This window comes from Lactuca virosa, chromosome 5, assembly GCF_052849685.1.
Source record: "Lactuca virosa cultivar CGN04683 chromosome 5, Lactuca_virosa_CGN04683_v6, whole genome shotgun sequence".
In the NCBI taxonomy this organism is placed as follows: domain Eukaryota; kingdom Viridiplantae; phylum Streptophyta; class Magnoliopsida; order Asterales; family Asteraceae; genus Lactuca; species Lactuca virosa.
In genome coordinates this window covers 384,803,868-384,820,982 of record NC_136430.1, presented here as the reverse complement: position 1 = coordinate 384,820,982, position 17,115 = coordinate 384,803,868, and positions in this window count along the sequence as shown.

Below are 17,115 nucleotides of genomic sequence, written 5' to 3'. Positions count from 1 at the left end.
TGTAAGTATCCTCTTATGTACTTACTACCTTGTAAAGACCCTTGATTAGCACCTTGAAAACGTCCAAATCTCATGAACAATAATATTTTACGGCCAAGACCATCTCCCTTGGCCGTAAACCCTAGTTAGAGGTGCATTTGAGCCATAAATCCACCCTAAAGGCTTCTAAACTATTGAGTACCTTCCTATGTGTAGTACTTACTAGTTATGCTACTTGAAATCATCCAATATCCAAGATCAAAGAGAGTTTACGGCCAAGAGCATCTCCCTTGGCCGTAAACCCTAATTAGTGGTGCATATGGACCATAACTTCTTCCTAAGGCTTAGACAAGAGACTAGAACACTTCCTTCATGATTGTAAGACCTTAACACCCAAAATGGTACACAATACCATGAGTTTACGGTCGTAAACTCATTGGGCCATAAACCCATGCGCCGTAAACTCATGGGGGTATTACCATTTGGGCCGTAAACTCCTATGTGGGGCCCTACATCCCTTACATGCAACCCTATGTGGTTTAACACTTCATTACAAGTGTTTCCTAGTCCCTAAGGTTGTTCCATTTCATTATTAGATGTTATAAACACTAATTAGAGACATATATGTGTCATTATATGCTAAATAGGATCCGTGTGGGCTCAAGTCTTCACTTGACACTTATCACCCTTTACCGATCTTACATTCGCATCACTCACTACAGGTAAGTTCATACCCCTTAACTTATCTTTTAAATGATTTTAAATGCTTTTATGGGGGGGGGGGGAATACAAGTTGAACTATTATAGTTATTATATCAATCACATGTGATTAATAACTATCAAACATATGGATTTTGTTACATTTCAAACTGTGTTATCAAACAAGCTGCTTCAAATCATTTTATAAACTCTTTTACATGTTAAATTCTTTCTAATAAACTCTTTTAAACTTATATTTTGTCAAAAGCATATTTATATAGATATAACATATGTACAGCTCGCCTTACTTCATTTTCCTTGTTTGGTTGTGCACATAGGGTATCATTTATTTGTCCGAAGGTCGTTTGAACCTTAGTTATATATTATGTGTATGTATATAGATATAAAAGTTATTCTATTAGTTCAAGACCTTTGGGTAACAAAGGTATCCAAACATGTTCATTCATACAAACAACATTGGTAGTAAACTATAATAGGTATAGTTTAGGAAGTTACTAACACTATTACTAGAACAACGAAACATACAAAGAGTCAGTTCATACATGAGTCAATACATACTATAACGAGAAATAATACTCACTATAAAGAGAAACAGATATAGAACACTATAACGAGAAACAATACTCACTATAAAGAGAAACAGATAGAGCATACTATAACAAGAATCAATACATACTGCACACTATACACTAGAGAACATACTACATACTAGACAGAGAGAATACTACACTAGTACATACTATACAAATACAAGAATACTATAACATTAATGTGAGATACTACTTCATGGCTCGACATATACTGCTGTGTCACGTTTTGTACCCAGAGTCTCCTGGAGGGAGAGCGTGAATTTGTGTATAGATCTATACGGGATTGACCCTCCTACACCTTGCTGCTAGCTACAGTGGGACCTGCAGGTCTTTGGGTGACGAATGTCATATCATTTCGGCGTCTAGAATGTCGTGTTATACTGGTCAATCGATGGTTACAATCATATCACATTTTACCTTAATTAAGTAACAAGTTAAAGGTAGTTAGTAAATTAGTAGTTACCTAGATAAAACTACAATACATCTTTATTTTCCCAATTCATTCACATTGTGATCTTCTCACATAAACGGTAATGAGAAACTATATTTTGGTAATGATAGTCATACTTTGGGAAAACTCACACTTTTACAAAAGAACAAACATAGAGATCAATTGAGTCTTGGTAGAAGACTACATTAGTAGAAAATATAGGATTTTCTACGAAGTTTACAAACATTTACATCAAATAATTACAAACTTTTACATTAAACATTTACAAGTACATTCTTCAAACTTATACAAACAATGACACTAAAAATACTTATGAACTCACCAGCTTTAATGCTGATCTACGCTTTCAAAATAACTTGTATTCTCAGGTAGCCAATAGACAAGTACCGATGGCCAGGTTTTGAGAAGATGGAGCACATTCAAGACTCATCTTTTATTTTGATTATATATTTTGGTGTCTTATAAACTTCAGAACACATTTGTATTAAAATTATTACTATTAATGCAATGGATGATGTTGTTGCTTGTTTACTATTATGCATTGTTGTGATACTGTACATGACGTCCTCCACCCCCAAATGATTCCGCCGTTCCGGTTTTGGGGTGTGACACCCAACCCCCTCATTTACACTTTTGTGGCCGAACACCCTCTCTTTCTCTCTCTAGATTCGTCACCGTACACCCCTAAGGCACCTTTATTCTTCCGGAAAACATCGAAAAACACCATTGGGGGTCATTTCGGAGCATCTAGAACACGTTTTTCGTCGATTTTAGCACTATTGCTCTTGAGTTTACGGCTGTACTCCCTTCAAATCTGCAAATCTTCATTGGCCGTACACCAGTTTACGGCCGTACACCTTCAAAGGCTGTACACCATTCAAGAGCCGGTTCACGACCGTACACCCTGTTCACAACCGTACACTTGTTCACGGCCGTACACACTTCCTAAGCAGTGAATAGACTGAAAACCCACTTTACTTGATTCGATCAAGTCCCGGTAACATTCCTTAACCGAACGCAAGTGTTTTTCTACACTTTATCTAACGAACTCACTAATTTAGATACATGTATGTATTTAATTGTTATTAGGATTCCATTAAGTGCCATACGCTACAACTCGAGGGTCTTCATTCCAGTTCATTGATTCGACGTTTGCACACTACTAACAGTGAGTTCATACCCCTAAGCCTTTTTACTGTTTTTAACGTTTTCAGGGGGGAATACAAGCCAAACATAAATGATTTTGTGAAACTTATACAAAAAGGATTTCAATAAACATTAAAATAGATGAAATTGATACAATCATATAGTTTCTATATTTTTATAAAATATGTAGATATTTTGTCCCTTTTGTATTATGCAGAGTATAAGGGAAGTTTTCATCATAATCACAGAGCTTTCATTGTAAAAACCTAAATTGAATACATGAATGAACATATAAACTATAATAGGTATAGTTTATTGCCACACCCCAAAACCGGAACGGCGGAAACGTTCTGGGGTGGAGGACGTCATGTACAGTATCACAACAAAGCATAATAGTAAACAAGCAACAACATCCATTACATTAATAGAATAATTTTAGTACAAGCGTGTTCTGTAAAGTATGAAAGACACCAAAATGAATGATCAAAATAAAAGATCAGTCTTGTATGTGCTCCATCTTCTCAAAAGCTTCATCGGTACCTGTCTACTGATTACCTGAGAATACAAGTTATTTTGAAAGAGTTTATCAGCATAACGCTGGTGAGTTCATAAGTATTTAGTGTCATTGCCTGTATAAAAATGTTTGTAACAACGTAGTGTAAATGTTCATAGCTGTTCTTAAATATTTGTAAATAGTTGAACTCTCTAGAAAATCCTATATTTTCTACTGAAATGTAGTCTTCTACCAAGACCCGACTGTTTGTGTGTTTGTTCTTTTGTAAATGTAAGAGTTTTCCCCAATAAACCTATCATTATGAAAACTATAGTTTAGGACCTCACCGATGCGAGATGAATACAAAGTAAATGTAATAAGGGAAAATAATGTTCTTCCCCAGCAGTATCACTGCCGGCTAAATATGATGAAAATGCAGACTCCAGGTAGTATTAAATGTACAATACACCTCGGGGAATCCGTTTGCCTTTAATTCTTAGTTAGTTAATTAAAGGTTTGAATGTGAACTCGTATTTAACCATGCTGATCGACGGTTGAATAAATGATGACCCTCCATTGTCATATGTAGTGAGGTAACATTCTGTCACCCCTTGGCCTTATAGGCTGGGACTGTAGCTAGCAGTCGGGGTGTGGGAGTGTCTGTCCCGTATAGATCTATACACACAATGCCCATTCTCCCTCCAGGAGACTCTGGTTACAAAGTGATACCACATGAAGTGTCGTATCGAGAAGTAGTATGTCACATTCGGTTTATAGTATTCAATGTTTGTATAGTATGTCATAGTGTAGTGATGTTTTCTCTGTACTAGTATATAGTGTATTCTCTTGTATAGTGTATAGTATGTTCCCTTGTATAGTGTATAGTATGTATTGTTTCTTAATGTAGTACTTATGTAGTGACTCGTAAATGTACTGACTCTTGTATGATTCGTTGTAATAGTGAGTTGTAATCCCTTAACTATACCTATTATAGTTAAATAGTAATGTTGTTGGTATGCCTTCGCTACACAAGACATTGTATTGAAGTGAAAGATTTTATATCCAACGCATATATATGATATATAACTAAGAGTTCAACGACATTCGGACAAATAACAGGATACCCTAAGTCCACAACCAAACAAGGAACATGAAATAAGGTGAGCTATCAGTCCTAAGTCCTTCAAGTCTTACTTATATAAATATATTAGTGTGGATATGAGTTTGAAACAATGTAAGTCTAAAAGAGTTTTGAAAACAATTTTAGCATTTAAAAGAGTCTAATAAAAGGTTTTGAAGTGCTTAAATTCTGTAATTTTGATAGTAACTTGAAAGTAATAGAAAATTGTGACAACCCAGAATTTTTTTTTGATTTTAAAGCCCAGTCAATCAACTCAAATGAGTGTCAAACTCATTAGTACTGAGTTCTAGCCCGGTTAAAGGTCATTCTAAGGAGTTTTGAGCCTAATACACTTAAGGATTAAGTGTCAGAAAGTACCTGCTAGAACCACAGTGTAGCAAAGCAAACCTGAACCTCATCTAAATGAGTTCACGGCCACAAGACCATGAGTTTACGGCCGTAAACTCATGTGGCTGTAAACTCAAGGGTATATAGGTGAGACTTGGCCATTTTTCCCATTCTTTCCTTTCCTTGGCCGATTTTCCTTCAAATCCTCTCAAGTATCATCAAGTTTTCCTTCCAAGATCTTCACATAAGTAAGTATTCTTCATATATTTGTTGATACATCACTTAATCTAGTATCCTTCCATGATTTCATCCATAGAAATCACTCTTATCTTAGATCTTCAAGTTTCACCAAGAACACCAAGAACACACACTAGTGTTCTTGGCCAATATCAACCATTTCAAGCTTCTAGATCGTAAGTACACTTCCCTATACTTCATATCTAGTTAGTATCCATGCTTAGAGACTTGGAAACATCAAGAACACAAGATCAAAGGGAGTTTGCGGCCGTAAACTCCCAAGACCGTAAACCCCTTTTTGGTGGCCATTAGGGCCATAAACCCTATAGGATGCAAGGCAAGTGACCCAGAACCCTTCCTTGATGTTTGAGGGACCTTAAACTTCACTCAAGTTCACAATGACCATGAGTTTACGGCCGTAAACCCCTTTGGGCCGTAAACTCATCAAAAGCCTCATTTGAGGTGGTCTTCCTCATACAAGTATAGAGCAAAAGTCCTTAAAGCATCCATAGCTTTCAAACCAACACTTACCATGTTTGACCATGAGTTTAGGGCTGTAAACTCATGATGAATGGTCCATGGGCCGTAAACTCTAAAAAGTGGTGCAATGGTGCCACAATTACTTCCTAAGGCTTGGACTTGATCATAGTATGCTTAACCTTGACTTGTTAGACCTTAAAACACCAAATGGTAGAAGTTACCATGGGTTTACGGCCGTAAACCCATTAGGACCATAAACCCTAAACCGTAAACTCATGTTAGTGCCATTTCAATTTCCTTTGTTGAATCACATGTGATTCCAACACTTGATCAAGGTGTTTCCTAGTCCCGGAAGGTGTTTCCTTTCATATAGTTGTTTATAAACACTATATTCATGTCAATATGTGTCCTTATATGTCATTTAGGACTTATTGTGTCTCGGGACTTCATTCGTGGAACTTCTCATCCTTACACTCATACACGTTCGAATCACCCACATCAGGTGAGTTCATACCCCGTAATGAATCTTTTAACTGCTTTAACTGTTTCAAGGGGGGGAATACAAGTTTAACACAATGATAATTGTGTAAATGTTTGTTATAAACATCTTTCAAAATGTTACTTATGTCATTTATAAGTCGTCAAAACATTTCAAAACTCTTTTAAAGTTATGTTAAGTTCTAGTTATACAAAACTTTGTTTTTAAAGTACACACATAACTTAGTAGATAAACGAGTCTTTCCAGTAACAGTCCAAGTAGAACATTAGTAAGCTATAATAAGTATAGTTTAAAAGAATGCTAATCTATAATTACAGTACAATGAAGCACATAAACAAACAATACCATACAGAACAGATAGTGAAGAGAATCAAACAATACCATACAGAGAGAACACACAATTACTAGAAACAAACAGAACGTACAAGATACATTACAAAACAAACAAGCTAGGTTGCTATAGCATGATAACACATACAGGATCTAATTATACTAATGAATCACTAACTCATTGTTTTAAACAAAAGGTGATAGTTATATTGGGTATACATGATCATATACTTTAATGTGAATTACACGGCTTGCAAGAATTTGCAGAGGTCGTGTTTAGTTCCCCTAATCTCCTGACAGGGAGAGCGTATAGTAAGGGTTCTAGCCTTCACATTATAACCGTAATAAAACAAATATGTTTTTAGGTTGTTAGTACATCCGCATGTCATTATAAACGACAACTGTGTACTTACATTTCCCATTTCTTTCATAAAGTGACATTACCACTTGAAAGTCCAACCCAAACTATTTTCGAGTCAAGATAGTTATAAATTAGGGAAAATATACATTCTTACAAACGACAAACGGAACAGTCGAGTCTAGCACATAACAGAAGATGCCTTGGTAGAAGGATACGATTAAAAGAAAAGACCATAATTCTAGTATTATGATTCCTTAATGTATACATCACAGGATATATATATACCAATAGGGTCGGACAGGTAATAGGATGTGTGCTCTCCGCTTCATTTCCTGTTCCTTGTTTGGTTGTGGGCTTGGAACGAATTCACCCAATCTATTTTCTACCCAATTCTATATATATGTATGCTTAGTATACATTAAGTCATCATAAGGGTACCAGGTATGGGTCAGGATATAGGACACAGAGTCAAAGCACAGTTTTTCTAGTACAAAACATACTTTCCAAAAATCAGTACTTTTTGTATTCAAAACTAGAAACTTCCCAGTAAAGGGTTTAATCCATTTTATTAAACCGGTACAATTTAAAAGACCTTATATGAGTAACTCTATAATACCTTAGTTTATACACCATGTTTATGTATAAAACTAATACCCAATAGGTAGTTGGATGTGTGCTTTCCGCCTTACTTCCTGTTCCTCATTTGGTTGTGGAATTAGGGCAGATTCGCTCAATTAACTTTCTATCCGATATTAGATTATATATAGCAGTATAAACTAAGCTATTATAAAAGTAGTCACTATGGTCACTATTTTATTATAAGAAATAAGGGTTTTCTTAAAGAACTTCTTCATTAGATATAAAGGAAACATTACAATTAACTCCATGAGTAACAAGTGATTACACCAGGGTTATATATGACGATGATCTAACAACCAATGGAATGTGTGCTATCCACCTTAATTCCTGTTCCTTGTTTGGTTGTGAGCTTAGGGCAGATGCGCACAATCGATTGTTTGTTTACTCTGAGTCTTATATAACTTGTACCCACTTAGTACCCATAGAATGGGTTGTAGTATCATTTTACTTAACTTCCATCAAAGTAGGAAATATATGATTTTCTAGAGGAACAGGCGAACCTTTCCAAAACAGAACTTACAACTTACAACATTTTACAACTACATGTTACAACTACATTTTTTACATCTACATTTTCAACAACACTTCACAACTTACTTACATCACTAAACTCTTATGAACTCACCAGCTTAATTGCTGTCCAACTCTTTCAAATAACTTGTATTCTCAGGAGACTATTAGACAGGTGCTCGTGCTGGGGATTCAGAAGATGAAGCATTATAGCTTCAAGTCTTGTTTTGTTATTTGTGTATGAATTCTATGTTTTGTGAACACACACATTGTAAACACTTTCTTTCGAAATGAAAGGGTAGTTCATTACTTGCTTACCATATACATATCTCGTGATACTAAACATGACGTCCTCCACCCCCGAACGATTCCGCCGTTCCGGTTTTGGGGTGTGATAGATTGGTATCAGAGCATTGTTTATAGTGAACTAAGTATATCAACCGATAAAAGATATACAACTATAAATACAATGGGGCTTAAGTGCTCTGGATAATGATATATTTTTAGAATATAACTATAGGTTATAAAAATATACCTACTTGCTTATACATGTACATAATAGAACTAGTGTCACGAGGAGAACAGAACTAAAAGTATTTAAAGGTTGGGCACTGTCGTCAACCTGAACAGTTATGTAATCATAGCTAGGATCAATATAGCCTGATCAACTATATTCATTCGAGATGTGACCGACATGTGTTTGGGAGTGATGTGGTGTTGAAACAGTGTTAAAACTTACCTGAGCACCAGAACAAGTACATTACGTTAGAATACTATAGGAGTATTTTAGTTCATATAAATAACTTATGTGACAACTTAAAGACCCTTACGGATAGGTTTATAATCTTGCAAGGTATATTCCTAAAGTTTTATATATGATCAAGATCTTATAGACTTAGAATATGTGGTCTACGCTTCGCTATCCATTCCTCTTAAGGGTGTAGTTTTGGAGTAGGATCACTTATTTGAAGGTCTATTTAATCTTCAAATATATACAAACTTGTGTACCTTGTACAATTATAAGAGGACTCCGTAAGGATCACCCCATAAAGTTACCTTAAAGCTCATAGATTCTTTAGTCACTTTCATTCTCGCACGACAAGCCCAGATAGATGTAACCATTTCCTCATAGTAGACAACAGAAGAGTCCAGGAGGAACAATAACAAGTTCATGAGAAGTTTGCAAAGAAGGATCAGCCGAAGTAACCAAAATGTCTTACACGTCACACTAATAAATAATAATCTGGTTAATTTAATGAGCGAGTGGAAACACTGCTCACATTATATGTTAAGATTATTTTCTTACATGCAACTGGTAACAGTTATTCAGGAAACAGATATTCATTCGAGGATAGTTATTTCAAATTCATAGAGTTTATTAGGTATAGACTCTTTTTTGAATTGTTTCTAGAACCCTGTGGAAGTCAGGACCCGATACATCCAGAACTAGGATAACCTTGTCTTTTCAGCTTTCGGCTTGTGTCCATTGCTTTAGACTTATTCCGTCTCATCTTTTTATTCTTTTAGCAAAGATGCCTCCTCGTAGATCTAACAGACGCACTACTCTGATAACTCCAATACCGCCTCCTTCGCAAATCGATATGGCAGCTATAAACGCTGCAGTGACTGCAGCTGTGGCAACAGCCATGGCTCAATATCACTCCATCAGTTCCAATGGAGGTGGAACGCCTACGGATTCTACTCAAGGTGAGGTCCTCGGGCGCTCGAGAGAGTTCTCCTATAAGGACTTCACCAAATGCCAGCCATTGTCCTTTAATGGGACTGAAGGAGTCATCGCCCTCATGCAATGGTTCGAGAAAACAGAGTCGATCTTTGTAACAACCCGATATTTCGAATCAATGTAACGATCCAAAGTCGAGTTTGGTAACCTATCTTAATATAATAGGAATAACGTCAAAAATGAAATGTTTGAAAAGCTCAGTTTGAGTATACTAAGTGGTAGATATCGTAACAAGGTTTCCAAAAATATAAAGAACACAAAAATCTGAGTTATAACGAAGAAGTTATGACCGATTGAAGATACACGGCGGTATCGGTAAAACACTGTTAAGCATAAAACGAGAAATTTCAATAAAATACTTTTCAACCTTAGCTGTCTAAATGAAATTCATATATATCCCAAAACCGTAAACATACATAAAAAGAACGCCCTAATCTGACTTCATATGAGGAAGTTATGATTTTTCGAAGTTTCGGAAATAGCAGTAGACAGCTAAAAACTCGAAATAGAGATCGAACGACTTTTTGCCAACATGACTTAAACGAGAATCGAAGATCTCATCAATGGTATTACAACGGTAAAAAGTCTGACGAAAATGGACATCAGATGAAGAAGTTATGGATTTTTAACGGACTTTTCCTGTCCCGGCCTGTTAAAAATATAATATTAAAAATAAATTGAAAATTAGCCGACGACGTCTAAACGAGAGTTGTAGAGCATAATCTCACCTACGCGTGGATATAAAGAACGTCGAAAACGGAGCTCGTATGCGAAAGATATGAATTTCTGAAGTTCAAGGCACGATTTTCGACGCTGTGTCAGAATTTGTCAGTGTTCACGACGTGAACAGTCTGAATGACCCTTCCAGAGCAAGTTGACGAGTGACGCATGCCATGACGATTCGGGACCAAACTCACGACGTGAGTTATGCAAAACTCACGACGTGAGAGTCAAACTGGTGGCTATATATAGAAATCTAAGCCTTCCGACCTTGGGTGCGCAACCCCATCCTCTCTCCCACTTCTACTCTGTGTTAAGCTTCCCGAGACCACCCCGAAGCCCTGATAATAACCCTAGCACACGAAGCGAGGCTCGAAGTCCCGTAGTTCCCGAGGAACTTGCTTCTTTCCAGTCGAAGTACTGCTCGATCTTTGTCTCACCTTCTTCAAGCTACCACCTCAACCAGGTGAGTTCATACCCCTATCACTAAGTTTTCAAATGCTTTTTAAATGCTTTTAAACGCTTTTAAGGGGGGAATACAAGTAAACACACAGTTAAACTCGTGTGAAACACAAATCTTTTGCTATACTTTTCATACTGTTGTTTTAACTATCTTATGAAATTATTATAATGCAAAACATCATGCATTGCAACTTTACCCTCATGGGGTACAATATGTTTTATAAATATAAATATGTTTTATTTACATATCTGCATACTACATCATACCAAGAGTAACCATTTCAACTATAACATCATGTTTATATAAGAAAATGCAACTCATTATTATGCCTTTGTTAACACTGTAGAAAGGGTAATCATTTCAGAAATCATTCATATATCTTTCCAAATACGTGACTTAATTGAGAATATGTGAGTCAATCGTCTTCACCATACCTGCCAAGGTACCACTAGAAAGCCCTGTTTTATAACCAGAGTCTCTGTTGTGAGAACGTGATACGTGTGTATAGATCTGTACAGGACTGATGATCCCACGCTGACTGTTAGCTACAGTCCGCGGGGTGACAAATATCATATCGCTTCGACGCCTGAAGAACGTCGCCGCAGGCAAACCCATCATAGTACGGTTATGAAAACTCACAGGATAGACAATTATTATGGTATTTATGTTTTTGCGGGAAAAGTAAAGTTACAATTACTTTTATGCCAAATTACAAACTTCTTATAGTTTTGTTTACTAATAAAACTATGCCTCATTATTTTAAGTATGACATATTTACTTACAAAACCATAGTCTTGGACATTTGAGACTACTCTCCACTGTTAGGAAAATATAGGTTTTTCCTGGTTCAATACATCCATATTATACAAACAAAGATTCATAACTCCTTTTATGAGAAAATATCGGATTTTCTGGAAAACAAACACGAAACTTTCGAATGGCATACAAATATATACTTATGAACTCACCAACTTAATTGTTGACACTTTTTCTTTGAAATAACTTGTATTCTCAGGAAATCGCTAAACCAAGTTAGCAACTGCTTTTGGGAACTAATGTTATGGCGTTAGTAATATCTTTTGTAACATCATATTGTATTTGACTTTTAAAACATGTAATACAACAATCATTTAAACTTTTCAAATATATGCTATGGTGGTGTGTACTTCCTTTACTATTAAATTGTTATGATACTGTACACGACGTCCTCCGCCCCCGAACGTTTCCGCCGTTCAGGTTTGGGGGTGTGACAGATTGGTATCAGAGCATTGTTTATAGTGAACTAAGTATATCAAAACCATTTATTTTTGATATACAACTATAAACACAACTGGGCAAAAACACTCTGACTGAGAGTTATACTTTTAAAATGAAATTTTTATAAAGTATACATGCATACATCATATAACTTGGTCAGTATCATAATGAGAACAATATAGAAGTATTATAGATGAGTTGTGCAATATAGGTATGCCTTGGAATATGTAATCGAGACTGGGATAAATATAGCCTGATCAACTATATTTGTCCGAGAGCCGACCAACATATGACAGGGGATAGCTACAGTGGACAACATGTCTAAAACTTACCAAACTTATAAACCTTAGAATCAAACATAACATTTAGAATACTATAGGAGTATTTTATGCATACAATAGTTTAACTTCGATGTTCAACCTTATGTGCCTTAGTTCTAGACAATTCTTATATCCCTATTCTCGTACAGACGCAATGGCCGGATTCCATCTACCAGGGTATCCCTACTACCTGAACCAAGACAGTGGAGGAAGGATAGAGAATGATCTGGAAGAAGAAGTCAAGGAAGAAATACACGAAGACTCAGACTCAGATCCCGAAGACAATAACCTACCCTTAGTGGCTTCGATCCAAAATCCTAATCCTCGACCGGAATTTCATGGCTCGACACCTCTATGGGCAACCAACCTGAATAGGTGGAGTCGCGAACAGGGTCAACCCCTTCCATACAATGGAGACCGAAGCTTCTACAATCTGAGCGAGGGAGGCTCAGTGGACAGAGTCCTTCCTATATTGGTTCGCCGAAGTTCTCGCATTGATAAACAAGGAAGGACAACCAACCATCGAACTGAGGAGAATGATGCGAACACCGGAGTCAATACAGTTCGCATCCGACAGTTAGGATTAGCTCATGGAAGAATCGTAAATCAAAATGAGGCCTGGCAGAGAGAACTAACTGCAACTCAAACTGAAGTCAGGGAACTTAGAGCACGCCAGGCAAGGTATGAAATGCGTATGCTCGAGATGGAGCATCAGTTGGCAGAACCAAAGGCTCACCAGAACAGTTCCCATCACGAGTAGAGGATACTCTACTCGCTCCTTCTTTTGGTTTATGGAATAACCTTCGTATGTACTCCGATTAATACCCTTTTCATGTAAACTTTCCGGTCTAGCTAGTACTGTTTTACTAGATCTCTATGCTGTCAAGTTTTCCCTATGTGGTGTATTGTAGACCTACTCCAAGGTCAAGTTTTCCGAATTCTATGTGACTTCTACACCAACTATTATGATAGACTTCTTGTTTCCTTTAAAGATCATCACTATCAATCCATGCTGTGGTTATGTAAACAATTCATGTCATAAACTGTTTTAGTAACTCACTACACTATCCTTGTTGACCTAATCTATGGAAGTTCAATGTTATTGAACTTAGAAACCTTGTTGAAGTCTTTCCACCGTTTCATCTTTAACCCTATAGCGGGAAAATTCCGTCTCACTAACCAAACAGACCAATCCTTCGATAAATCCAACTTTTCTATCACCTACACCCTTTAGAGAAAGAGACAGTTACCATAGGATATCCAATCTCTACAACTTCAACTAGGGCAATCAAAACAATGACAAAGATTCAACACACCTGAGAAGGACACCCTATACCAGGAGATAACAAATCATTTCCACTGAAAATATGACAGAGAACAGAGGGAACCACTCGTGAAGCATGCGAGGTGGTAGAGAACCTAATGCGTCAAGCAAATAATTAATAATTAATATTACCTAATGAGTTGGTAATTATATTACTCGCGCTATGAGATAGGTATGTGATATCCTTCTTCATAACTAGAAATAGTAAGAGAGATATCCTCTTCCAAAACCCATGAAACTAGATCGACCTAAGATTTCAACATCTATACCCTAATTTGCTAAAACCTAACGTAAATACGATACCTATTTCAACCCTCATTCATAAATACATCATAGGGATGTAAGTCAAAACATTAGAAACCGAATAACAGGATGGGGAAATTATACATATAGAATCCAGCTAACAACGATCATAGTTATCTAACCAACTCGTTTCATATCATGTAGCAGAATCATGTCTTCACATGGAAATAACCAACCAAGCAACGAAACACCACTCTTGCATATAGACTCAGCTACTTTTCAAGCTGCGGTCACAGCCGCCGTGACAGTCATCATGGCACATCACAATGCAAGTAACGCTAGTAAAAATGGAAATGGTGTCGACAATTCAAATCTTAGTAACAACCAAGGAAACCAACGTGTGTCTACCTACAAGAATACTCCAACCCACAAACCTAAAAACATGAAACGAAAGTTCTGGAACGAAAAGGGGAGCAATTCGACTCAAGGGCCTATCAAAAGGCAAGAAGAGGTAGCAATCCCTACCCCCACTGGCCCTACTCCCTCAACATCGACAACACCATATTTAGGAAACCTCCCACAATGCAAAAGGTGCAACTACCATCATTACGGAGCCTGTAGAGAGATGTATTGTGATAGGTGCAAGAAGAAAGGGCACACCAACGATCACTGTAGGGCTCCGATCCCCAATGTTGGAGTAGATCCAGTATGCTATTTATGCGGTGAAAAGGGGCACTTTAAGAGAGATTGCCCCACAGAGAGGAATGATGTTGGAACGAGAGGAGTTTAACGACGAGTCATAAGGAAACAACATGGAACCTACTTGAATTTTGGTACGTTTTCCAAATAACAATAATTAAGCATCAAATTTTCATAAAAGTTTTAGTCAATTAAATCAAAATCATAAATTAACACATCAGTCGTATAAAAACTTAGGATCCATACGGGTGAGCTAGGATGGCTTATTATAACATTAGGGTCATACATTGTTAAGATTTTGCAGACTTAGAGTAAGTAATTCCGCTTTATTTCCTGTTTATTGGTTGATTTTGGACTTAGAGCAGAGCTGCTCAGTCAACTATCCTCTCAATCTTAACTATATACGATTTGTTTACACTAAAAGAGGGTAGATGGACTTTGTAGGGATCATATTGCGATATTCCACCAGTAATTACCAAAGTAGTCCTACTACCTATACCAGCTATAAAGGTGGTACAAATAATTGCAACAGTAATAACAAGAATAAAACAGAAGGCGATAAAGACACATACATAGAAGATGCCATCACTCTAAACAATCGATGTAACACACATTACAATAAGAAGTTCTCAAGTAGCTATTAGAAATGGATTGGCTTGGTCCTCACTATACCAGCCCCATGTGCTACGGAAAGACCCTTTGCATTAACCGTCGACAGGTTAACCAAGTCTACCCACTTCTTACCAATCAAGGAGACGGATGAGATGGAAAGACTGACAAGGACTTACATCCAGGAAATCGTACGACTTCACGGAGTGCCGATATCTATTGTCTCGGACGGAGATAGCCGATTCACATCATGATTCTGGCAATCACTGCAAAAAGCCTTGGGAACTAGGCTAGATATGAGTACAACCTATCACCCACAAACTGACGGACATAGTGAGAGAACTATCCAAACCCTAGAAGACATGTTACGAGCTTGTGTAATAGACTTCGGTAAAGCATGGGACATCCACTTACCGTTAGTTGAAATTCTCGTATAACAACAGTTATCACACTAGCATCAAGACTGCTCCTTTTTGAAGCCCTCTATGGCCGCAAGTGCAGATCACCTCTGTGTTGGGCGGAAGTGGGTGACACGCAGTTGGCGAGAGGCCTAGTCCCTGATAGCACTCTCACTGGCTCGGAAATCATTAGAGAGACAACTGAAAAGATTGTCCAAATCTGTGAACAACTGAAAGCCTCAAAAGATAGATAAAAGAACTACGCCGACAAAAGACGAAAACCCTTGGAATTTCAGGTTGGTGACCGTGCCTTACTGAAGGTCTCACCCTGGAAGGGCATGATACACTTTAAGAAGCGTGAAAAACTAAACCCAAGTTACAATGGACCCTTCGAAGTTACTGCAAGGATTGGTCCATTAGCTTATATATTCCAACTACCACTCGAACTTAACAACGTATATCCTGTGTTTCACGTGTCTAATCTAAAGAAGTGTCTATCTGATGAAACCCTTGTAATTCTACTCGAGGAAATCGAGTTGAACGAAAATCTTAACTTTGTGGAAGAACCTGTCGAAATCATGGATAGGGAAATCAAATGAACAAAGCAAAGTCGCATACCAATAGTGAAGGTTCGCTGGAATGCTAAGCGGGGACCTGAATTCACTTGGGAGCGAGAAGATCAGATGCAACAAAGTACCCGCATCTCTTCCCTAGTCCATAGACACTTACCTTGTAAATAATTTCGGGACGAAATTCCCTCTATCGGGGGCTGATGTAACAACCCGATATTTCGAATCAATGTAACGATCCAAAGTCGAGTTTGGTAACCTATCTTAATATAATAGGAATAACGTCAAAAATTAAATGTTCGAAAAGCTCAGTTTGAGTATACTAAGTGGTAGATATTGTAACAAGGTTTCAAAAAATATAAAGAACACAAAAATCCGAGTTATAACGAAGAAGTTATGACCGATCGAAGATACGCGGCGGTATCGGTAAAACAATGTTAAGCATAAAACGAGAAATTTCAATAAAATACTTTTCAACCTTAGCTGTCTAAATGAAATTCATATATATCCCAAAACCATAAACATACATAAAAAGAACGCCCTAATCTGACTTCATATGAGGAAGTTATGATTTTTCGAAGTTTCGGACATAGCAGTAGACAGCTAAAAACTCAAAATAGAGATCGAGCTACTTTTTCCCAACATGACCTAAACCAGAATCGAAGATCTCATCAATGGTATTACAACGGTAAAATGTCTGACGAAAACGGACATTGGATGAAGAAGTTATGGATTTTTAACGGACTTTTCCTGTCCCGTCCTGTTAAAAATATAATATTAAAAATAAAGTGAAAATTAGTCGACGAAGTCTAAACGAGAGTTGTAGAGCATAATCTCACCTACGCGTGGATATAAAGAACGTCGAAAAC